This window comes from Mus pahari, chromosome 5 (assembly GCF_900095145.1).
Source record: "Mus pahari chromosome 5, PAHARI_EIJ_v1.1, whole genome shotgun sequence".
Taxonomy (NCBI): Eukaryota; Metazoa; Chordata; class Mammalia; order Rodentia; family Muridae; genus Mus; species Mus pahari.
This window is the reverse complement of record NC_034594.1, coordinates 54,504,649-54,528,443: the sequence shown is the minus strand read 5'-3', so window position 1 is coordinate 54,528,443 and position 23,795 is coordinate 54,504,649. Positions and strand designations below refer to the sequence as shown.

The window sequence follows — 23,795 nt, the reverse complement described above, 5'->3', positions numbered from 1 at the left end:
TCTCCCTAGGCACCTGCACAGACACACCACATATACACATACACACAATTAAAAATATGTTTTTATGAGAAGAGATAAAGATTCTGAATTAAGATCCCTGGAGTACCAATGTTTATTCTTCTCCCCAACCCTACTGACTTCTCCATGTAGAATCATATTGCTAAAACATAGAACTGATTATGCTATCCCCTTCTTAATCATGCCATAGTTTCCTATGACCCCTGGTAATACCAAGTTTCTTTTTTCAGGCTAACGTGGCTATATTAGTATGTTTCTGCTACCATGACAAAACACCACAGGCTGGGTAGCTTAGACACCAGAAGTTTCCTTTTCAAAATCCTGGAAGCCGGAGGTCTGAGATGAAGGGCCTGACTGAGCTGCTATCTGGTGAGAGCTCTCCTCTTGGAGATGAATGATTACCTTCTCACTATATCCTCATATAGCCTTTCTTCTGTGCAAATGCACTGTCTCTATTTTTACAGAGACAACTATTGAGCCTTCTCTTACAGAACATCTGTTCTCATAGGACAAACCTAGTAAATTGGGGTTCTTACCCTTAACACTTAACTCTTTGAGCTGTATCTATCTCCTTAAAGGTTCTGTCTCTACCTATAGCCACACTGGGTGCTCAAGATGTGAAATTGGAGAAAGAGATAAGATGTGGTCTGTGCACCAGGCTTGTTTATCCTGGTGTCTGGCTACCTCTGTAGACATGTGGGTGTCACTAACCAGCCAGTGCCCTCCTCCCCACCCCCATTCTGCTTTGCCCTGTTTCTTGGACTGCCTCAGTCTCCTCACCTCAAAGCTCTAAGACAGCAAAGATGGCATCTGTTTCATTCATCAGTTTATCAGTTTAGCACATCTTAGGCTTTGACCACAGTTTGCAAAAGGAGTGAAAGATATAGTAACAAACCTGAGAGTGACTGGAATTACCTAGGTCAAACCGGACTGGGAGATGGATCCATGATTCCCATTCATCTGTCTGCTCTTTATATAAAGAACTTGTTCTACATCGGATCCAGAAAATGCAGGCACAAGTGTCACACCAACCCCTCTGCAGGCTTATTGATCTTATTGAACCACATGTCCTATGGCTCCTCTATATTCAGCCTTCAATCTACGTTGACCTACATATGAACAGCCATTGAGATACGGTTTTAAGGCTATGCAATATAACATGGTCGTTGACATTCACCACACATATGTTCATTTGAAACCTCAATGTTAAAAATAAAAATCATTCCATGCCACTAACAGTTTAAAGGACAATTATCGAACTTTCCAGGAGTTGTCCTGATTATGGTCCCAGGAAAATGTCTTTCAGGAAGTTCTTTATGGCATTACGGTAGCTCAAGAGAGTAAATAGAGCATAGGTAAGGACCCTAAAGTATGGAAATATTTGAAAGATGCATACTAATTCTTAAAAAAAAAAAAATCACTCTCCAGAACCAATGGGACTAATTAGCACATGAATCACACATTCTCTCAACACATGAAATTCATCTAAGATGAATCAGGGAGAAATAGATATAAAGTACAAATCACACACACACACACACACACACACACACACACTGCCTAAGATCTAGCAAAATGTATTAAGACTGGGTCAGGAAATGGTAGAGGACAGTGTTAGTAACCCTAAAACATGGGTTTGTAGGTTCTTGCTTTCCGTTTGGAAATTGAAGTGATCGTGTGACGTTTACCTGAGTGAGTTGTCTGCTAGACGGTTTACAGATGATGCAGCCAAGGAACAAGAGTACAAACCATCATCCTTATCCTCCAGGAAGCAAAAGTTCAAATCAAAAAGTTTCCAGCACACTCTAGAAGGCATTGAACCTGGGAGTCAAACCACAGCCTGTCTGACCTGCTGTCTGCTTGTGAGATTTGTCCCAGGGTGTCTCCAAGCAGACAGGAATACGTGCTGGCTGACTCCCTTTGTGGAAAGTCTGGGATAAAAATAAGTGAATTAAGTAAATTAAAGGAGGTTTGTGTCTCTATATTTGACACTGAGAGTGTGGTTCTAAATGCCTCCCCGAGGCCAGGGAGAGAAAGCACAGCCCCTCTGGCCTTTCATCCATCCTTACAAAGCAATTCAGACAATTTCCACCCAGGAAGATGCAACACAGAGTTTAGGCAGACAGGGACACAAAAGTGGGATTATGCAAGGCTGGATTGTCTTCACCCAGAAGACCTAGGGAGTGGCCTCTCTCCCACGTGGCATCAGACAAGGTCACAGGCTTTCTCCCAGGAAACTCCTTCTCCCAGCAAACTCTAGGATTCTCACCAGGGAGAATTAATCCTTTTGGTTAATCTACTTTTCCTCAAGGATTCTTTCTTTCAAATGCATAGGACCCTAGCAAGATAATCAATTCTAAGATCCTTCCCTTCTTTAGTTCATTTGAAAGCAGCTAGCCAATCACCTAACAGTCTTTAAAAGATGCAAAATAAGCAAATTCAGGGTGCAATGGTCTTCCCCTTTCTTACAAAGTTGCCAGGAACCGACCCCAACCTGGGCTGTAGTGCAAGTAAGTTTTCTTCCTGTCATTCTCAGTAAGAGTTGTTTTGACATTCCTAACTGTAAAATGGGGATAAAGAGAATATAATAACCTTGCAAAATTGCTTTGAGGTGAAATGAATCAAGCAAGCACCAGACCCTGTTTTGCACACTAAAGAGAATGCCAGAACCCACACCTGGTATACAGGGATCCCTCAACATGTGGGAATTCTGGAAACTACAGATCTTAGTTATCAGATTTCTAAAGAGAGGGGTACAGTGCTCTAAACTGGAAACACCTGGCTTCCCTTGATACACCCAGCAAGTATTTACTGAGTATCCACTACTTGACAGGCATCATGCAAAGGAGACTCTAATACACCCATCTCCAACATTTATTGACCTTGCAGTGTAAGGGGCAAGTAAGACTTATTGACAATTGTGGACAAAGACTAGCATGGCTAGCATTGGTAGAGTGCTTTCAAAGTAAGGGACCAGACCTAACGGGGCCATAAGCAAGTCTTTCTAAGAAACTTGAAGATGAGGAGTTGGATGTACAAGGAGCTGAGGAAAGAAAGCCTCTGTTGAAGATCACTGTAGGTGGAGCCCTGAAGCCTGAGAGGCTAAGTACATCTAGAGCAACATGAAGACCAATAGGGATGTCATCATTGGGAAAGAGGAAGCAGGGCCATGGGCAGGTGCAAGCAGGACTCAGAGGTCTGATGGTCATCCTGCAAGAAATAGGAAGTATAGGCAATATGAATCAGTTTATAACTCAAGGGACTGTTAAAATGAGGGAATCAGGCTTAGGTCATCCAGGGAAGAAATGGTACTAGATAGAGGTATGGATGAGAAGAAGACATACTTAGAAATTGTTCTAGAAGTAAAGCCTGGAGGATAGATGGTCCCTTCATCCCAGGGAAGTCAAGGCAGTTAACTGAAGCAGCTAGATATATGCAGAGTCAAGAGCAGAAAGAGAATGAATGCATGCCTACTTACTTATGCTCAGTCCTCTCTCTACATTCCTCTCTCTACATCAATATAGTCCAGGATTCCCTGGCATAGGGAATGACACTGCCCACGATGGGCAGAGGGAGTGTCTTCCTACCTCAATTAATATAAGCAAAATAGTCTCCCACTGATGCTCTCATAGGCCAACATAGTATGGATAGTCTCTCATTGAGACTCTCTTCCCAGCTGATTTTAAATTGTACCAATTTGATAATTAAGACAAACCATCACAATAGCACATATGCTCCCCTTTCCCTCTTTGTGAGCAGCTGAAATACCTAGTGGCCAAAGTAGTCCTTGATCTCAGGGAAGGACTATACTTTGGTTCCACTTCTCTAGGCTATAATAAATACTATGTGTTTCCAGAAAAAAAAAAAAAGTGGCAGGCCTTCCATAGTGAAAGAAGGTAACCTAGACAAACTGGCTATGGCCTTTTGGGGTCCAGTTAGTGTTTGTGTCAGTTTCCGGTTCTAATCACATTTCTCTTCAGGAAACATGAGTAGCTAATTCCAGTGGTGTGCATGAAGACCCTCAGTGAGAAGAAGGAAACTTGATTCAAGGCCATAAGACAGCTAAGACCACTGTTGTTCCTAAAGCCAAAACCTGCTGTACAAAAAGGTTCTCACAGCCAACTCGCAAGAACTCAGACAACCTTGGGCACTGCTGCCCACACAGCAGGACCCACATAGCTTATGGATACAGGAGAAATGAGCCATCAAATGCCTTTCAGAACTATCTGAACTTAATGGCCTTAGTCCAGACCTTGCCATCACCAACACCCATGGAACATGTCAGCTTCCCTTCCCTCTCTTTCTTCTCCTTCCTGCTCTCTTCCTAGGACAGAAAGTAACTGTAAGTTGTAAGTGTTATGAAGCTCTTGTCAGAATACCAGAAGTTTAGAAGACTAATAAAATCAAGTGCTGGGGTGGATGCGGGAAGTACAGCATCACTGTTTATTTAGAGAATGTGTAACTCAATGATGCCTCTTTGAGAAACAATTTGGCAGCAACTATCAAAATGTTAAATACATTTTGATGTTAAGCCTTTTGACTGAGCAGTTCCTCTCCCAGGACTTACGATTACAGAGAATTTGCGTATGTCTATTTATCATAGATAATAACACAAAACTAGAGAAACATCCTCTTACTGGATAGGAATTTAAGTAAATTGTATTATATCTATCTTATGGAATATGATAAAGCCAGTGAACACATAAATGAGCCTAAATGATAAGAGCTGTGAAGATGGCTCCATGGATAAGAGTATGTCCTTCAAAGACTCACAAACATGTGGACTTTAATCCCCAACACCATAAAAAGCCAGATGTGGCGATGCTCATACCTATAATTCCAGTGGTTGGGAGGGCATATAAGGCTGTGGGGAGACAGTAGAATCTCTGGGACCTGCTGGCTATCAGTCTAGCTACTAGCTGAGTGAAAGACCTTGTCTCAAAGAAATAGAGTTAATAAGTATTGATATGGAAGAACAAACATACAAACACACACACTCATATATACACATACATACACATATACAAAACAAACATATTTTTAGGTAAACCTAAATGACTTCCAGGACATGTTACATGTACTCACCATTTTTGTTGTTGTTGTTGTTTTGTTTTGTTTTTTAATTTAATGGGAGACTCATGACATTACATATGCATAGTTAAGCTAGAAGGATGTTCTACACTATCGATGGTTAGTGTTGGTAAAGAGAGAAGCAGGGATGTTAGGGAGAAGGTCCACATGTCTAGGTATCTGAAGTACCTAGACTAGTCAGATTCACAAAGAACAGAAGTGGTGATGTCGTGGGGCATTCATGTTTGGTGAGTCTCTGTGTGGGATGCTTAAAAGTTCTGTGAAATACACGGTGATGATGACTCCTGACCTTTGTGAATGTATTTAATGACACTGCAAAATCCTCTTAAAATTGTTGAAATGAGTTACTATAAACATTCATGTATTGTGGCAGGAGAGGTGGGTCAGCAGTTAAGAGCACTTGCTGCTCTTCTAGAGGACCTGAGTGGTTTCCGTTACCCACACCTAGCAGCTTGCAACTACCTATAGCTCCAGCTCCTGGGGATCCAATGTCCTCTTCTGGCCTCTGCAGGCATCTGTACTCGGGTGTACGTACCCTAGCACAGCTACATGTACATATGCATAATTAAAGACAAAATGACCCTTTAGGAAAAAAAGTATCTGCGTATGACACACTATGTGAAGATACCAAGAGGAAGCATGTATGAAAAACCCTATTGCTTTGTAAGCCATTTTAAAAATACACATTAAAAATTAAAGCAATAAAAAGATATATAAAAATGATTGAAATGGTAAATTTACCTTAAGTGTATTATGCCAAGATAATAAATACAATGGTTAATAAAAATAATTCCATTGGGATTGATATCCACTGTGAGACGTAGGAGGACAATAAAGGACTCTTTTCTTGGAACTAACAGCATTTAATTCTAGGTGGTCACCAAGAGATCAGCAGAATCCACGTACTAGACTCCTCAGGCAGGGTATTATTTACATCTTGGGACCACCAGTCCAAGCTACCAGCCTCCAGTCTCTTTGAAGTGGTCTGCTTTATTGACACAGCCTCCTTAGCTGTCCATGTCAGATGGTGTGAACTGAGGAGACGCATAACTGTCATGTTTGAACGAAGGAGAAAAGGAGAGAAAAGAAGCCACAATTTTACCCAGTTCTTAAGTGTTCCTACTTGGAGCCAACAGCTATGTAAATGTTCCCGTATTTTTATAGCATGCAGCTCCATTGTTGAGTGGTGCTTGCCTTTTCTAGGTCAACTGGCTTCTTGGAGACAAACATCCTGGGGACAATCCAGTCGTCTCTGCAAATGAGACTAGAATGAAACTACCTGGTGCCCAAACACATCGCATTTGACATCTGCACACCATTACTCGAAGCTGCCACAAAGGCAGTGGGACAGCAGTGATCGCATCCAGTTAGAGCACTTTGCAGAAGAAACCAAATAAACACAAACAGGCCTTGGTCTTAGGCCCATTCACTGCTCTTCTGCAGGCATCTGTGGGAATGAAAGAGAGATGTTTATGCTGAGACAGGAAGTCCAGGTCAGAGGTGAAGGGAGAAAGGAGCCAGTCCTTATGGAGAACCGAGGACAGGAAAGCAAATGTTATTAGGAGAAAGTCCATCATTGCCACAGGTAACCAAATATTGTCAGCCTTTGACTTTTTACAGGCTGGTGATTTATGGATGATGGCAAAACAGAGAGGCCATTCCTTGAGCTAATGCCCATTTAGACGAGGGGATAAACTTTTGTACTTACTCGCAGCACTCCTACTATCTTAAAGGAATACTAAGAAGAGGTTTGTTTGTTTGTGGGAAACGAGGACACTATTTTCCACTGTATCTTGTGTCATCTGAGTGACCTTGCACTTAAAAACTGCAAGGCAGGAATGTGTTCGGTCGCCAGGAAATTGTGACTGTCTTACTTAGCAAATCCAAGCTACCCAGAGTACCACTTGAGAAGAATGCAGAACAAACCGTGGAGCAAGATGCAAACAATAGCATCTGGCAGCGAGAAATGGGCACAGCCTGAACTTGCCTAAAAGCCTGCTCCTGCTTTCCCAACCTCAAAGAAAGTAGGGAAAGATGCACTTTCCATTGAAAATCTAACTTTGACTCCAGCAGACTATGGCTTACATAGAGTTCTTAGGGGTAAGGTGGGAGACTTGGTGTGTTCTACCCTGCAGATCTTTCCCAGGGCCTTAGAACTTATTTCGTGGGGACCCTAACTCCTCATAAGCTGGGATGGCATCTTTCCTCTTAGAGTTAGTACCTTTATGTCAACTGCAGCCAACAAACAGGACCAGCTGGTCATCTCTCTTGTCTCTGATAATGTTGGAAAACAGTGGTCACTTTTTAGTTGGTTAGTTCCTTAGTTAATACAAAGTTCTTCTAGAAGGAAAAAAGTCCTAGAGTCCTTGACTGAAGTGATATTTGCAAGCACTAAATGCCTGCCCCCATATCCTGGTCAACATTTTCATCCTTTTTAGCCAGAGAGTTTCTTTGAAGCACAAACTTGAAAAAGCAATGCCTCTTTTACTCCCCTCTAATACCTCTCTAAGCTGTTAATGATCAATTACCCTAGGTTTGCAAAGAAAAAGCAGAGTGCCTGCAGCAGACTTTGAAGAGAAAGGTTAAAGAGGAGAGGGAAAAGAGAAAAAGGTGGGGGAGGCCGTAGGGAGAGGTGAGGAGAGTCAAGAAAGAAAAAGGCAGGACAAGAAACAGCACAATTGTGTGTCCTCGTATGATATGGTGTGGGAGCGCACACCGAACACTCACACACACACACACACACACACACACACACACACATCAATACATGCCCAAGCACACACAGACACCATACTCATTAAACAACCCAGGCAAACAGCCTAATAGCTCAGTGTGTCAGCTGATATCTTCCCTCTAAACGCTTAAACCAATCCTCCATTTTCTCCATCCTACAACTTAATCGCCTGCTCACCATCTTCTCTCTCCACAGCATAGAGACAATGTCTGCTTAAAGAGCTTCATTCCTTTTACAAGCAGCCCAATAAAGATAAGTGGAAATATATATATTTTTTAATCTCTGCGAACCGAAACCTCAGACTGCAAAGATTCCTCACATATGATGTTTTCTAATTGTGACCAGGAGCCAGATGGAATAGGCTAATAAAAGTTACAATGAGGGGCAGGCAGAGCCGTAATGCATATGGTCAAGTGGTCTGCTCTGATATGGAAATTTCTCCTGCGGAATTCAATAGTTCTGTAGGCATTTTCCAGACTTTAATCTCCTCTGTTTGACTTTTCAACTGCAAGTCTCTCTCAGCACTCCAAATCTGCCTTATGACCCATCCAGCCACCTAAGTTTTTTCAATCCTTTCAGCAGAACATTAGGAAGAAGAAGTGAAGCCCTCCTCTGGATATTAATATCAAATAGAACTTAATTGCTCATTTACTATCTGTATAATATCATCCACACAGGAACTTCCTTTTGAAGCTGAGTCCTCAGCAGAGAGTACCATCTCAATGATGCACTTAGGAGCACAGGGTCTCTTTCTTAAGTACTGGTGCTAAGTATGAATGGAGGAGCCTTCAAAAGAATAGGCAGAGAAAGGGATGTGTGTGTCTGTTGGGTGTGTGCTCCCATACCATATCACACTAGGACACTATTGTGACCAAGACTAAGCTATTTCTTGTCCTGCTATAGACTGTTCTGGCCTCCCCTTTGTTAAGCAACACCTGTGACTGCCTTCCACTTTCACAGTAATTTTCCAAATGTCACACAAATAACCTGGAGTCTCCCGTGAGATTCCGGAGCGAGAGGTCGCTGTCCCCATTTACCGAAAAAAGAATATCAGAGAGGTCAAGGGATTTGTTCTGTTGTTACTAGGCACTTGGTTCCACAAACCTGCTGCTTCAGTTTTCTTATTCTATAGAAATTAGGAACTAGAAACCAGGGATGCAAAAGAGATTTACAGTTTGGACAAGGGTGGGGACCTCATTTCCTCCCATCCTGCCTGTGGCCATCTTTCAACCTCTAGAAAGCCATGAGACAAAGGCTAGGATGTATGCAAATTAGGCTGTGAGACAGGTTAGCTGAAAGGGAGCGAACCTGGGCCCCAGACTGCTTTCACTGTCTTCTTTCTCTCTTATAGAAACAGCTTTGTATTTGAGTATGAGCTGAGAGAAATGAGGTCTTAAAAATACCCCATGCTTGAAAGAGAAAAGAAACCAAAAGTTTAGTGAGATGTAAGATCTCTACTCATTCCAGGCTTGGCAGAGTTCTTTGTCCTTAACAAAGAACTTGGCTGGGTGGACAGTGTAAGTTTATTATGTCTTTGAAGGTCAGATTCAACTGACTCTGCCTGTGAAAAGATGCCAGAGGACAGAAAAGTAGAGACCGGCACAAGGGTCTCTCCTTAGGATGTCATCTCTCCCACTAGGTCTTCCATACCCACACACATAGTATACCTGCATAAGAGCCTCCTTTTCACTGTTTTGAAAAGCCATTAGAAAGCCTGCCTTTTGCTAGCCTTTTGTAAAATGAGAAATCCTAAGCATTTCTTGGAATTCACAATCTCAACATATCCACACATCGGATCAGGACAGAATTGTGATCAAGGCTAAGCTATTTGTCACACCATCCTTCTTCCTTCGGTTCCTTCTCCCCCCCCCACCCCACCCCCGTCTGACTCTTTCCTGCTGACTACCCATTTCAAGGCTAGGGCATGTCCACCAAAGTATCTGACTGTGTCCTTCTCCTCTGGAGCCAGCCTTCATGTGGGTAAGAGGCATGATAAAGTCACCTCCAGAGGTTGAATTCTCAGTGGCACCAAGCAGATGGAGAAAACCTACCAAGATCCAAATCACAGCCAAATGAAATATGGTGAGTCCTATAAATCCCTGATACCATCATTGGGGGAGTAACATTCTATGTGAACAACATACTAGACTCAAAACAGTGTCCAGTGAAGTTTCTCACCGTATGGAGGGTGGATCACAAGTGGCTCATCTTTAAAGATCCCTAGGCAAAAGCAGTTATGTACTTGGAATGGTCTCTATCATGGTGATAGGGGTCCAGTTTCCACAAAGATCTCCCAGTTCCTGTTTTCCCCAGAATGGATCCAGAATCTCAGTGTGAACCAGCCACTTATTACTCCCTTCCTGGGCCTATTTACTGCCCTGTCTCTGATACTGTGAATTACATCTGAAGCCACAAGGCAGCCAAACACAGAGGAGAGTGGTACCCAGAAAGATGGATGCAAAGTCTAGCAAAGGAGCAGGTTAGAACCACCTCCCAACACCCTACCTCTACCCCACCCCTAGGATGACTAAAACTTGCTGGTGACATTGGTTCAGGTACAGCTGTGTTCCATAGTGATAACCTGTGCCTCGTTCTGATACTAAGGGGCACACCCACCGAAAGTTAACATGCTAATGAGACATATGACTCATGATGTAGGTAGAGCTGCATATAACAGCGGAGCGTGCGTGGAGACACCCAATCAATGTGACATGAAAACCCAAATCCTGATTGGACGACTGTCTCTTCCTCCAGCTCACTTCCGGTCTCGGAAGTACATCTTTCCCTGATGAAATATCTCTGCTTCTCCTGAAACCATGTTTCTCCTCAATTCATCCTTAAGCAACAGCAGAACCTGGAGCCCTTCTAGAGTTACCTCCTGAACACCAGTATCAGTTGGCATCCTGAGGCCAGGCTCATGGGTACAAACCTGGCACGTCCTGGACTCTGCTTGTGTCCAGTTCCTTCAAAATAAACTAATTTAAGTAAATAAAATTTCCCCCAGTACTTACAACTACGCTCTCAATAAATTCAGGAGCCATCCTGGGTTACTCTTTAAGAGCCTAGAACTTTGTGAGCATCACATGTCCAGAACTCACACACACTTCAGCTTGATAGTGATGATGCCAGTCACTTGGGGAACCCTGGTTCTGTTCCAGGCACTGCCGTAATTCCATTATCAACGTTATCTTCTTTATACCTCATTAACCCAAGAGGCATGCACTACTATTACTCCAGTTGCTAGGGAGAGAAGTAAAGCCAACGGTGATTTAGAAATTTTCCCTTGGCTAAACAGCTGTCAAGGCAGGATTCAGCTCCAATCTGTCTGATGATTAAAGTCCTACACTCTTCCCTAGGGTGACATCATTAAATAAGACCCGCCAATGAGAATTTCTGTTCTGGGGCCAATCTAGATACTGCTTAACCCAACTTGCTCGGTATACTTTCTGGAAATGTACTTTTCTGGAACTATCTCGGGTATAACGGGAATTAAAACATCCATCCACAATGAGGAGAAATGGAGATAAAGTCTGGAAGAAACACTTGGCAAGCTGTGCTGATGTGGGTCAGGCCAGGGAGAGAAGAGTGACTAGACTCTTCATCCCCCTGCATTTGGATAGAGTTAGATCTGTCCTTATCTGGCTTAGCTCTTTCCCCAGACTCCTCTAGCTTGTTCACGCAGATCCTTTGGTGTGTGTGAGTGTGTTCTCACAGGGAGACAGAGGTACATGCATATGTATACATTTGCATTTGGAGGCTGGAGGTCCCTTGGGAATGTGGCAATGACCAGCATTTATTTTGTGACAGGGTCTTTCACTGGACTGTAAGCGAACATGCCAAGTAAGCGAGGTTAGCAAGCTAAAGAGTCTTAGGCAGTGCCTGGCCTCTGCTTCTTAGAGCTGGGATGACAAGCTTATCCTACCATGCTGGCTTTTCTCAAGTGGGTTGCATCTGGAGTTACACCTACAGAGCAAATGTCTGTCTTCCTGACCACAAAGATAGCACCTTAACCAGTGAGATACCCCCTCAGCCCTTCAACTACTTCTGAATACAACACCTTCCACTACTGTTGGCATTACATTATATTCTTTGTCCCTTCTAACTATAATAATGGTTTAGAAGGGGACACTGAACTGTATCAGGAAAAAGAGAAAATGAGTCCACAGAGTCAAGGTGTCTTATGATGAATCTCAACAGATTTACAAAGCTCCTACTCATGAAACAACAAAGTATTGGGCAAGGATGGAGAGCCTACTGGTGTAGAAACAGCTCTGGATTCCAGTCCCAGTAGTTATACTTTGAATCAGAAATGTCCACCGTGAGGTTCATGGTTTGACCTCTAAGTGTCTGGCTCTTGAAGTTTTAGAGCCTTTAGCTGGTGTGAGACTGGCAGAATTAGGTCAGTAGGGTTTTGACAGCTCTATCTGCCCCTGGGTCTCCCACTGATTCTCAGATTCCTGCTTGACCATGATAGAGAACTCCCAGTACATGCTTCAGCTGCTACAACCACCACCACGCCTTCCAAAACCACAATGGACAAGAACTTGGAAAGCATGAGCCAAGATAAACTTTCTTTCCTTAGAGCTGTTTCTCTCTGGTATTTTGTCACACCACAACGAGAAAACTAACTGCATCCACTGACTGGGTAGGTCACCTTCAACTCATACGATATGATAATACTTTATATTCTATTTTATTGTGTCATTCTCTGGTGTAGTAGAGCTCCAAACATCACTAATAATCACACTCGTCCATGAGAAGGACCGATCTGATCACTTGTCTAATATGAACACTGTAACACCAGACTACATCATTTAGATAAAGTAGATGCTTTTCTCTTGATATCCCACGTGAAGTCCAGTGAGTCCCATAACTTGCTTTAAGCAGGCAGGGACACACCCAAAGACAATGGTATTTTCTCATACGAGAAAGGTTTCCAAGCAACAAGGGTGAATCATCTTTTCCAGCGGAATGGGAAATGCAGCCGTGCCAGAGGAAAGCTTGGTCTGACCGGATCTCCACACGAATGTTGATTTTTGTCAGACTTCTCAAGGCAAAGAGACACAGAAAGACAAATAATAAAGTTTCGAGCTGGTTTTATGTTTTCTTTTCAGTCTTTCTTGGAGGGGAGCAACCTCCATGGTCCAGTACAATCTTCTCACCTTTTAAGTGTCTCACCAGCCCTCGGGGCAAACTTACAATCTGTTAACAAAGAAGCATTGTAATCAAGGATATCAAGCAGAAGGCTCTCTGTGGCCGCCTGCTTGGGTAAGAAAGTTTTTCTTTCCCTAGCTAGTCATTAGAGTACTTATGTTTAAACCCAGGATATTTCAATGACATCACCATGTGGACCAACCGTAAACCTTTGTGAAAAGTGAAATACAGCTTAAAAATGTTCTGTAAGCTTTCGTTTTTTCTTGCCTTTTTTTTTTTATGTTTAGAAAAAAAATACTTTGTAACATTCTCTTGGAGTAGCTGTCTTGATTCAGTTAAACCAAGGGAACTTTTTTTTTTTTTTTAAGGAACTTAGGAACAATGATATTCTTTGAACTCAGTTGAAGGTAGCTATTTAGAATTTGCTAAATTGGATGGACTGAACATTTCAGTTCTGTTTGGCATACTTATCTGATAAGTCTTTGATGCATATCTCTATTGGTTTGTGGTAAGGGAAAAAAAATTAAAGGCAGGTGGGGAGAGCAAGCCAGGAGCCTATGAGGCAAAGCTAGAGCATGTTAGAACATTGTTATTATTGGCTGCGGCCAGAGCTCTGAATCAGTGAATCAGTTCCCTGTATCGGAGGTTAGGTTTGTTTGGTAACACAGGGTGGGGGCCTCTTAGTGGATTCATGCTGGGGGCACAGTGAGCTGAAAGAAAGGATTGGAGCCCCAGAAAGCAGAGAAAGTATACTCTGGTGGCCAGAGGGCTAAGCAGCACAGGAGTGAGGGGGGTGACCTCTGCTTTAGAAGGTGGTGACTTCCTGGCTTGCCTGTGCATTGTCACAACTTGTATTCTCAAGAGAACAACACCACCACCCTTCCTGGTGTTTAGTCACCCTCCTCCTGGTTGGGAAATATTTATGAAGTTGAATTCTAAGGCTGAAGACAGCTTTTCAAAATCCCAATGTGATTTAAAGATCAGAGATTTTAATTTTAAGATTTATTTTTATTTTTTTAAATGCATATATAAATGTGTGAGGCAAAAGGTGGGGTCTAGGCACATGTGATCGGGGATGCCCACAGTTTAAGCCACTCAGTATAGTTGCTAAGAACTGAACTCATGTTCTCTGTTAAGAACAGTACACACATACTTGCCAATGAACCACCTCTCCAAGCTCTCCAACCCCAGATTTTTTTTTTTTTTTTAAAGACAATTATTTGCTGTGCATTTATATTTGTTCCCTTTCCTCCTTCTCATCATTTTCTGGAAGCAGAAAGTTCAAGAAGAAGAAGAAAAAAAATGCAAAGTAAGGGACAGGTAGGCAAAGTTAGGCTGCTAAGGGCTCCGTCCTCTGGCACCATGCCAAGAGGTCTCAGCCAGGCTGCCTCGGGTTTTCTTCCTCTGTAGAGGAAAACCTCACCTACTTTACTCTTTAAGTTTAACCCGCATTTCCTGGTCAGTAGGTTACCACTGAAACAAAACATTGTTAAAGACTCGAGTCAGGCCCAGAGACTCAGACACGGTTCTCGAGAGGAAGGCCCACCACCTCTGAAAGCCAGCCTTCAGAGCCTTTCGAACAGGAGAAAGGAAGGTTTGTTTCATATACTTCATGCCTGCATTATTTACGCACCAACTTTAGTAGGCGTCAGAAAAATAAATAAATAACCCGCTGGAACCCCAAGCAAAGTTCTGGCATAGAGAACTAGCCTTCTAGAAGCAATGGTCCCTGTGTGTCAATCATCCATATGAAACCGTTTCTGTAAGGCAACAGCCAACATCTTCAAACCCTGGGGGCCACCCAGGAGAAGGAGCGTTGAGAACTACCCAGGACCCACGCCAGTGGATGGAACGTTCGATTCTGTGGTCCACAACATTACCAGGAGCCCAGAAACTTGATGATGAGCTACCTCTGCGGCATGGTGGTAAGGATTGCTCTTCTCTCTCAGTGAGACTCCAAGTTTGAGCCCCACTCCACAGAACACCACCCTGCAGTTGCCGCACAGGGAAGCAGGGAATCATGGGAGTTATCATGGGAAAACTTTTCTCCTTAGCCATGCATAAAAGTGTTCTCCACAGCAGCTTCACCATTTGACCGTCACACAAACAGTGCACAAGGCTCCGACACCTGGACGGCATCACAGACATTTGCTAATTTCCTTCTTCAGGCTCTGTGTGAACTCATCTCCATCTCTCCTTTCCTTCATCTCCACAGCTATCATGCCGATGAGAGCTCATTTTCATTCAAGGCTTAGCACAGCCCAGAGATTTTTATAGGAAACAACGGGGCTAACCTGTTGCGACCGCTGCCATTTTAATGGTGAGGAAGTTGACAGGTTAGCGCCCTGTTCAATTATACAAAGCGGGAAAAATCTAGATTCTAAGACAGATTTTAATAAGCTACTCCAACCTGTGCCCTTAGATGACTAAGGGCAGTCCAAGTCATTGATGACATCTGGACTGCCTGTGACATGTATTCATTGGAAGCCCCAGTGATAACGGAGGGGAGGAATGGGGAGGTTGTCTGTGCCAGGATGCTAAGGTTGGCCCTGGCAAGAGCCTACATCACTTGCCTTCCCTAAGCATGGAAACTCTAGATGGCTCTGTCCTCAGGCCATTTGGGTAGGCTTGCTTAAATTCAGGTTCCTGGATGCTACCTAGAAATCAATGTTACAAAAAAGAAAGAAAGAAAGAAAGAAAGAAAGAAAGAAAGAAAGAAAGAAAGAAAGAAAGAAAGAAAGAAAGAAAGAAAGAAGAAAGAAAGAAAAGAAAGAAGAAAGAAAGAAAGAAAGAAAGAAAGAAAGAAAGAAAGAAAGAAAGAAAGAAAGAAAAAGAGAAAAAAAGAAACCAATGTTACAGCAGAAACTGGAGCTGCCCAAGGATCTCCATTTTTATCAAGCTCCCCAGGTGATATTTACATGCTACTTTCTGAAAATCACACATTAGATCAAAACTTCTCTCCAAAGCCTGAGAACCTGAATCTAGATCCCCTGTACCCAGGCCCAAGCCAGGCCCAAGCCAGGAACAGTGGCATGGGTTGGAACCCCAGCTCCAGTTGAGAAGGAGATCAAACAGAATCCAGCACATCTTGGGGGCTTGTTTGCAAGCTGGTCTGGCCAAAATAATGTGCTATAGATTCTGTGAGACACCCTGCCTTAAAATCTAATGTGAGCACCAATAGAGAAAAACATCTGCATTAACCTCTGCCCTTCACATGCACAAACGTATACACACACACACACACACACGCACACACACACACACAAAACACATTCACATATATAGTCAAACTGACCTAGAAACCAAGATTTCCTGATACTAAGTTATTGCTCTTATTTGTCTCTATTTTTTACTTTAGGATCTTTTTCGGCTGCGGTGGTAGGGAGGTAATGAGAGGCATTTTTCAGTGCTGGTCCTATGACACGTTGATACAGCATAATGAATGCTCCTCAAGCAAGAATCATTATTTCTTTCCACATAAAACATTTTAAAGAAGGTCAAAGACAAAAAAATACCCCTTGCCCAATAAACAAACAAACAGACAAACAGACAGACAGACAGACAGACAGACAGACAGACAGACAGACAGGGTAACTCAACTAACTACTAAGCTACTTGGTTTCTTTTTACTTTAGTGAGTTTGGGTTTGGTTTGGTTTGGTTTTTGGTTGTGTTTGGGGTGGGGTTGGGATTTTGGGTTTGTTTTTGGTTTGGTTTGTTTCCCCTTGAAAGATTCTGGTGATCTATAGTCTGCAAGGCCCGCATTCCTTACAACGTTCTTAGCCTGCACTTCTTTTTGAAAACTCTGAGGCTGGTGCTCCCCCAGGCATGATGCCAAGGTTTATTCCAGGGAGCTGCCCATAAGCTCCCCCAGCTGATGGAAGACAGGATGGGGCATCCCTGCTGGCATAGAATAAGACACAATCAAACTTCTGAAGAAGACCTTTGTTTTGGTGGCACTATTATGGACAAACTTCAAATTTCAGCCCTGGATTATCTGGTGGAGAGCCCAGTGGCTGTATGTGAGAGACAGGAGGGCCTACAGAGGTGAGAGCCTGGAACGGGGCTTCTAAATCCTGCCCTCGATTTCAGAAGGGCCCACTACTGTTTCCTGAAGGTCATTTATTTATACACCCCTTCAAAATGTAATTTCCTTTCTGCCTGCCTTCCCCATCGGTGCTTTTATTAACCTCTCTCTTTAAACAAGCTCAGAGTTCTAGCCAAACTCACGGAAGAAGACAACGCTGAGTCAGCATTGTGGGTGACAAGCAATACCAATTGTTGGAAATAGAAGGTCCCCATTCTCTCATATCAGACCCCTGGAAGTTAGGAACCAGACAGACTTAATAATCAGGACGCCCCACGGCTACATTTGAGCAACAGAATCAGTACATATCTGGTATTCTAACCTAGACTTTCCTCCCTTCTTGTCAAAAGGTGTATCAGCAACTGTTAGAGGGCTGTTGGATCTATCCACTGATCAACAGAGATATACCTAGAATTATCAGAAAATTAAAGGACGTTTAAAAATGGATGTCCTTTAAAATATAATCTAATATCTGCCTCACATACTTTTCTGGCCCTCCAGTAGACTCAATAATGCAGGTGAAGGCTATGTCACATTCTCCTGCCACCCCCAGGCTGTTGTGATCTCTCCCCATTGACCTCCTATGTCTTTCCTGGGCATAGATGCTAGGCCCTGTCACACAGAGGAACTGGCAGTGCTGTCACCCTTTCCAGCTGACAGCAACCTTTATTTCCTTGCTGGTGGACCTCATGCTTCAAAACAATGAGATGCACACAGGTGACATGCCTTTAACGACTCCCGTGCTCAGACATCTTCTCTCCTGCTGCTTATAAAATGTGCAGTACAGCCTGGAAGATGTACCTCTATCTGATCTCAGCATGCCTTTCACAGACATGAAGCCTTGAAAGCTCCAGTTCCAGAGACCGTTTCAATCCTTCCAGCCTCTAAAGGCAATATCCTAGAGCCTCCTAATCAACCCACAGTGCCATGCTCTCCAGATGGGCAATTTTCCATCTGGATGAACTGGATATCCACCAGGTCACCTAATACCCACACGTGTTAGTTACTTTCTCATTACTGTGACCAAAACACATGCAAGAAACAGCTTCAGGGAGCAAAGCTTTGTTTTGGTTCCCAGGCTCAGGAGGTTGCAGCTGAGCATGACAGGGAAGGCATGATGCTGTCCATGGCTGAGGAAGCACAAGGCAGAGGTTGTGTATGTGATGTCCGAGTAGGATATCTATTAAAAGACAGCCATACCAAGGGGCTGTAAACCTACAAAGGCCTCCCCCTAATGGCCTATTTCTCCAGCCAGTCCCTGCTTCCCCAAAGCATATTGGTTTTCAAAATGGTGCCACAAGTTTAGGAATAAGCATTTGGGGGACATTTCAGATTCAAGACAATAAACGATGCAGTTGCAGCTCTAGGATGAAACTTACTTAAGAGTTGTTGGTTTGAAAATTTTCTCCCAGATGATTCCAACAGGTAACCAAGTGTCCAGGACTCTTAGACCCCACCCAGGTATGCCCAACCTTTTGACACAACAACATAACGTTGTTGTCTACAAATTTCTTGCTTGAGAACTGCACAATTAAGTCACACTTAAAAAAAAACACATACGCACAAATAATCTCATAATGTCTTAGGTATGTTTATGGTTTTTATGTTGGGTTGCCATGTGCACAGCTGTCCCAGGAACATTAGTCGAAAAGCATGAATCACAGGATACCTGTAATGCATGACCTTCAAGAGTCAGATCCAAGGCTCTGTATATTAAACACTTGGGGAGACATACAATAGGGGAAGTTGTAGTAACCAGGCTGAGCCCTACCTCCACAGTATATGGATGAAGACACAGAAGCCCCAAGTCTCACAGCCAATAATAACCAGAGCTCAATGGTAGCTGAACTAAAAGAAAGATCGTTGTGTTCAAAACTCTCCGTCCATTCCTGCAGGAGGGTATCTATCCAGCTTCCAACCTTTCATCACTACAGTTTCTGAATGTGCTTTCTGCCTAGCCTGTATTTTATCAATGACCCATCTGTCCCTGGATGCCCTAACAACTACAGGCTTTTACCATGTTGATGTCACTGGTCCGACCTGAAATAACAAGCGGAAATCTTTTGGCTTAACTCAGTTCCACAGTTGACTTTAATGTCGGCCTCACTTCCTGTGGAAACTTACTTAGCTACACTCCAGCACACTCCACCTTGGCCTTCTCTTGACCCCTGTGTGTGCACAGGTTAGCACTGAGTTATTCTTTAACAGCCCAGGATAGACTCTCCCAGAGGGCAGAGACCATGGCTTATGCTCTTATATCTTCCTCACAGTGCACTTAGAACAAACACGCAGCAAAACTCTTCCACCCAGACAGAAAGCCTCAAGGCTTATTCAAGTGCACCTCCTTCAAAATCACCTTTTGGGCCTCTTTCAGCAATGTGTGGCAAGCGGGGGAAGAAAGAATTACTCTCTCTGTTTCCCTTTCCTATTTCATTTTGAAAGGATGGCCTTGAGGTTTATGTCACTTGCAATCAAGTGGCAACAGACTTGATGCCCAGAATACATAACTTTTCAAGAGATCAGCATGACATATGCATAGATATTATAATGTGTTTCCTTCTATGTGCCGTCTTTCTGCAAATGTCAATGGCTTTTCAGGATAATAGACAATCCTGGGTGATTGCCACACCTGCTCATGTCCTGCTAGCAGCCACTTGGAGCTAGAAATAAGCAGAAAATCCCCCTAATGCCTCGGGGAATAAAGTGGCACACACATGGCAGCTCCTTTATTAGCTCTGCAGCACTAAGCTCCATTGGTGCCTCCAAGCTGGTAAGTGGTGAGCTTCTAAACCCAAGCTTCGGGTTTAAGATTTCTCATTAGAAGACTCTCCATTTTCCAATGGATTTCATTAGAGCTTTTCAAAACTATGAATTGTGTCTGTCTGTCTGTCTGTCTGTCTGTCTGTGTGCATGTATGCACTGCTTGCGTGCCTGTGGGTGCACATGGGTGTGCATGTGTGACTGCCTCTGTGTGTGTGTGTGTGTGTGTGTGTGTAGCCAACATATAAACATCTTGTAAGAGATTAGCATAGACATGTTTCTATGCTGGTAGAAATGCCCAATGATGCAGCCACATCGGAACACTCAATTACTACAGGATCCAGTAAGTCCCTTCTTGTATATGTAACTGAGAGAAATGAAAGAACATGCCCACACAAAACATATATATGTCCATAAAACCTTATTCATAATAGATACAAATGTGATTCATCCATAAAATGGAATGTTTTGTCATGACTAGGAACACACACTACAACACACATGAGCCCTGAAAACATGGTGAGTGAAAGAGGCTACTCCCAGAAGACTACATATTTTATAATTCCATTCACATGAAGTAGCAAATTGCCACAGGCAGAAAGAAAATTCCTAGTTTTCTAGGGATGAGAGGAAGGGACAAGTTGGGCGGACAGGGAAGTGGTTACCAAAGGGCACGGAGCTGCTTTGGCACAGGTGAAAATGGTCTCCAATCCTTCTGATGGTTGTTGCACAGCTGAATATACTACAAACCACTGACCCATTATAAACAGGCAAATTTTGAGGTGTTTGAGTTATAGCTCAATAAAATTGCTACCAAAAAAACTCTTTTAAAAATTAAAAGTTGATACCCTCAACCCTTCATTCTTTCTTCCTTTAAGTAGTGCCAGCAGCATCAGGTCCATCAGGAAAAGGTATTTGCATCATTTTAAGGACTAAGTAAAATAATGCACATGGATGATTTAAGTCTATCCACATTTTCTGTTATTCTCTAACTCCTGGAAGAATACTAGACCAAGAGCCTTCTGCTGTAAGGGAACTCAGAGTCTGTTGAAGAAACAAAGCAACAGCAATTACATAGGTGAGGGTTAACCATGTACCTTTTCACCAGTGTACAAGAGCACAAAATAACAACCCTGAGCTGAGTTATATATGAATAAAGGCTTAGGCCAAAAGCTCAAAGCCTGTCCACTAACTAGCTGATAACCCCGTTACTCATTTGTTCTATTCTATGAGTGCCACACGACTTGCTAACTTTCCTCAGAGTTCCGGGTTGAATCCTTCCATGCCTCTGACTCTATCCCAGAAATCTTCTCTCTATATAAGATTTTCCACCTCCCTATTTCCTGCCCAATTTCATAGGCCAACAGCATTTTATCAACAGGTGAACCATCCACACACTGCACAAAGAGTCCCTCTACAGAAGAGGGCTCAAATAAGAAGGGGGCTGGAGGAATATGCCTCAGTGAGCAGAGCATAAGTCCTGTGTCATGATAAGCTTTAATTGATGACTTGATGTAATCTAAAGTCAGCGGGGAAGAAAGGCTCAATGAAGGACTGTCTGGATCAGTTTGGCACATGAGCATGCCTGTGGCAGATTGTCTTGATTGTTACCTGAGGTGGGGAGAAGCCGACCACTACTGGTGGTGTCATCCCCTGAGCTTGAGTCCCGCCCTACGGACTGGAGAAAGTGAGCTGATCACAAGCGCTCATCATTCCTCTTCTCGGCTCTTAGCTGTGGGTGTGATGTGAAAAGTTGTTTCAAGTTCCTGCTGCCCTGACTTCACAGCTATGGTGAACTAGAGCCTGGAATTGTGAGCAAAAAGAAACCCTTTCTTCTGAAAATTGCATTTTGTCTTCATGGTTTGTCATAGAAATGGAAATGAAACCCCAGTGTGACTGCCCAGAACCCATGGGAAAGACGACATAGTAGAACATATCTGTAAGCTCAATGCTCCTTTGTGGAGACAGGAGATGAGAGACAAGAGAATTCCCCGAAGCTTAAGGGGAAGCTAGTCTGCTGTATACAATGACAAACAACAAAATGGGGGCTTCTTGATTAAAGGAAAGTAGAAGGCAAGGACTAACAATCAAGAATGTCCTTCATCTCCACATATACTTAGTGGCAAGTGTACACATGCGTGTACATGAGCAAGTATACATACCACCCACATACATACATCACACATGTGTATATATCACAATACGCATATCATATACACATCACACATATTGTACAAACATCATATGTATATATCATACTCACACAATAAAAAAAAATAAGTATGTCTCAAAATGCTTTCTTCAATGCCTCAGCCCAACCCCATGCCTTACCTCCCTCCTCATCCCCATTGTGAAAAGGGACTTCAAAGATTCTCCTCTCCATGCCTGCATAATTTTCCCCTCTGCAAACTGTCTTTTAAGCCGCTACAGTAATGTCTCAGGACTTCTGGAGACGTGGAAGAGCTCAGAAGGAAAGCACAGTATGTTTAATTAGAGCGATGGATGGGAGGCAAATGGAAGGCTCCTTACCTGCCAGGCACACCTCACACATCTTCCCTGGCTGAGGAAAATTCCATTCTGAAGGGCACTGAAGCTATTGCTATCTGGAGCAGCCAGCCAGTGAGAAATTATGCTCCGGGTTTCAGCCCAGCCAGCTTTCATTACTGTTGAAAAATATCACCTCATAATTCAACCCAGCTCAAGCCTTCCCCCCTCTCTGACTTGTTGGCCATCCCAATCCTCGGCAATCACTCCCACAGCCGAATTCCTCTCGGATGGATGTGATAACATAGGAAATCACCCAGGACTGGGGCCAGGATATTAGCAACTACTCAAAACCTATCTATCTCCCGCAGATCCACTAACACTTATTATTGGCAAAGGTCCTTGGGCTCTCAGCAAACTCAACCTGCATTGTTGTCTTTTATGTATCTATTTTCCATTTTCCCAACCCATCTGAAAGCCCGAGGAGGATGAGATCCCATGGTACCCTGTCCCACTTTCCAGAATGAGTTCCACTGTAGGAAGGTCCCCAACTAACATTTATTCATAGAGATACTACCCAACTCCCCCAACCCTGCCTTGAAGAATATCTTGGAATGTGTCAGAGGGGCAGAGCAAATATTCTGTGAGTTAAAGGCTTGCTCTACCACTGAGACACTTCCAGCCATGCTTTACAAATAGAAGAGAGAATTGATTTTCAGAGGAAGGCGGTGCTTAATAAATGATAACATGTACTCTAGCAATGTTTCCAGCCTGCTGCTCTGACCCTCCTCCAGTCTCTACCCAGTTGGCATTATGAACACAGGGCTGGTTCTCCAGGGAGGCAGGGTGAGCAGCATTACAGTGTGTTGAAACATCTAAGTATGAAGACATGAGTTTGCAGACTACTCCAGCCTCCTTCTTGTTAGGCATGTTACAGAATAACTCTGGGCCTCAGTTTCTCTATGAGGCACTTGTGGGATAGATAATGCAATCTACATCTGCTCACATTGTTAAAGGGACAGTGCTCAGTAAATGGCCATTAAAAGCATCACAGCGTTTTCATCAGGAACTTCCAGGACAGTCATCATCAACCTGTGGGTCATGATCCCTTTGGCAACCTCTATCTTCAAAAATATTTACATTATGATTCATGACAGTAGCAAAATTACAGTTAGGAAGTAGCAATGGAAATAACTATATAGTTGGGTGGGCAACCACAACACTAGGAACTGTTTGAAAGGATCACAGAATTGAGAACCACTGGTCTGGAGATCCTGGGGCATTCTGTATGTCGAAAAAAAAAAAAAAAAAAAAAAAAAAGAAGATAAGGGTGTATATGAGTCTCGGGCCTTGTCAGTAAAATGGGAACAAAAATGATACCGTGTAACTTTTAAGCCACAATCATACAGACCTCCCACACACATGCCTCTCCATTCTTTCTTCACCCCTCTGACTAGGTGTTTGTAGA

At 43.2% G+C, this 23,795-nt stretch overlaps 1 long non-coding RNA gene across 2 annotated transcripts in view; it reads right to left on the bottom strand.

The window, feature by feature from the left end:
• Positions 1-22,404, bottom strand: part of LOC115064029 — a 91,061-nt gene extending 68,657 nt beyond the window's left edge. Inside the window, exon 1 of one of the 2 annotated variants that reach the window (XR_003843877.1) lies at positions 22,373-22,404. This is a non-coding gene — a long non-coding RNA (uncharacterized LOC115064029). Of the gene's footprint in view, positions 1-22,174; positions 22,340-22,372 lie in introns of those variants that run through there. The other variant, XR_003843878.1, reaches the window with a different exon arrangement.
• Positions 22,405-23,795: the final 1,391 nt, after the last annotated feature.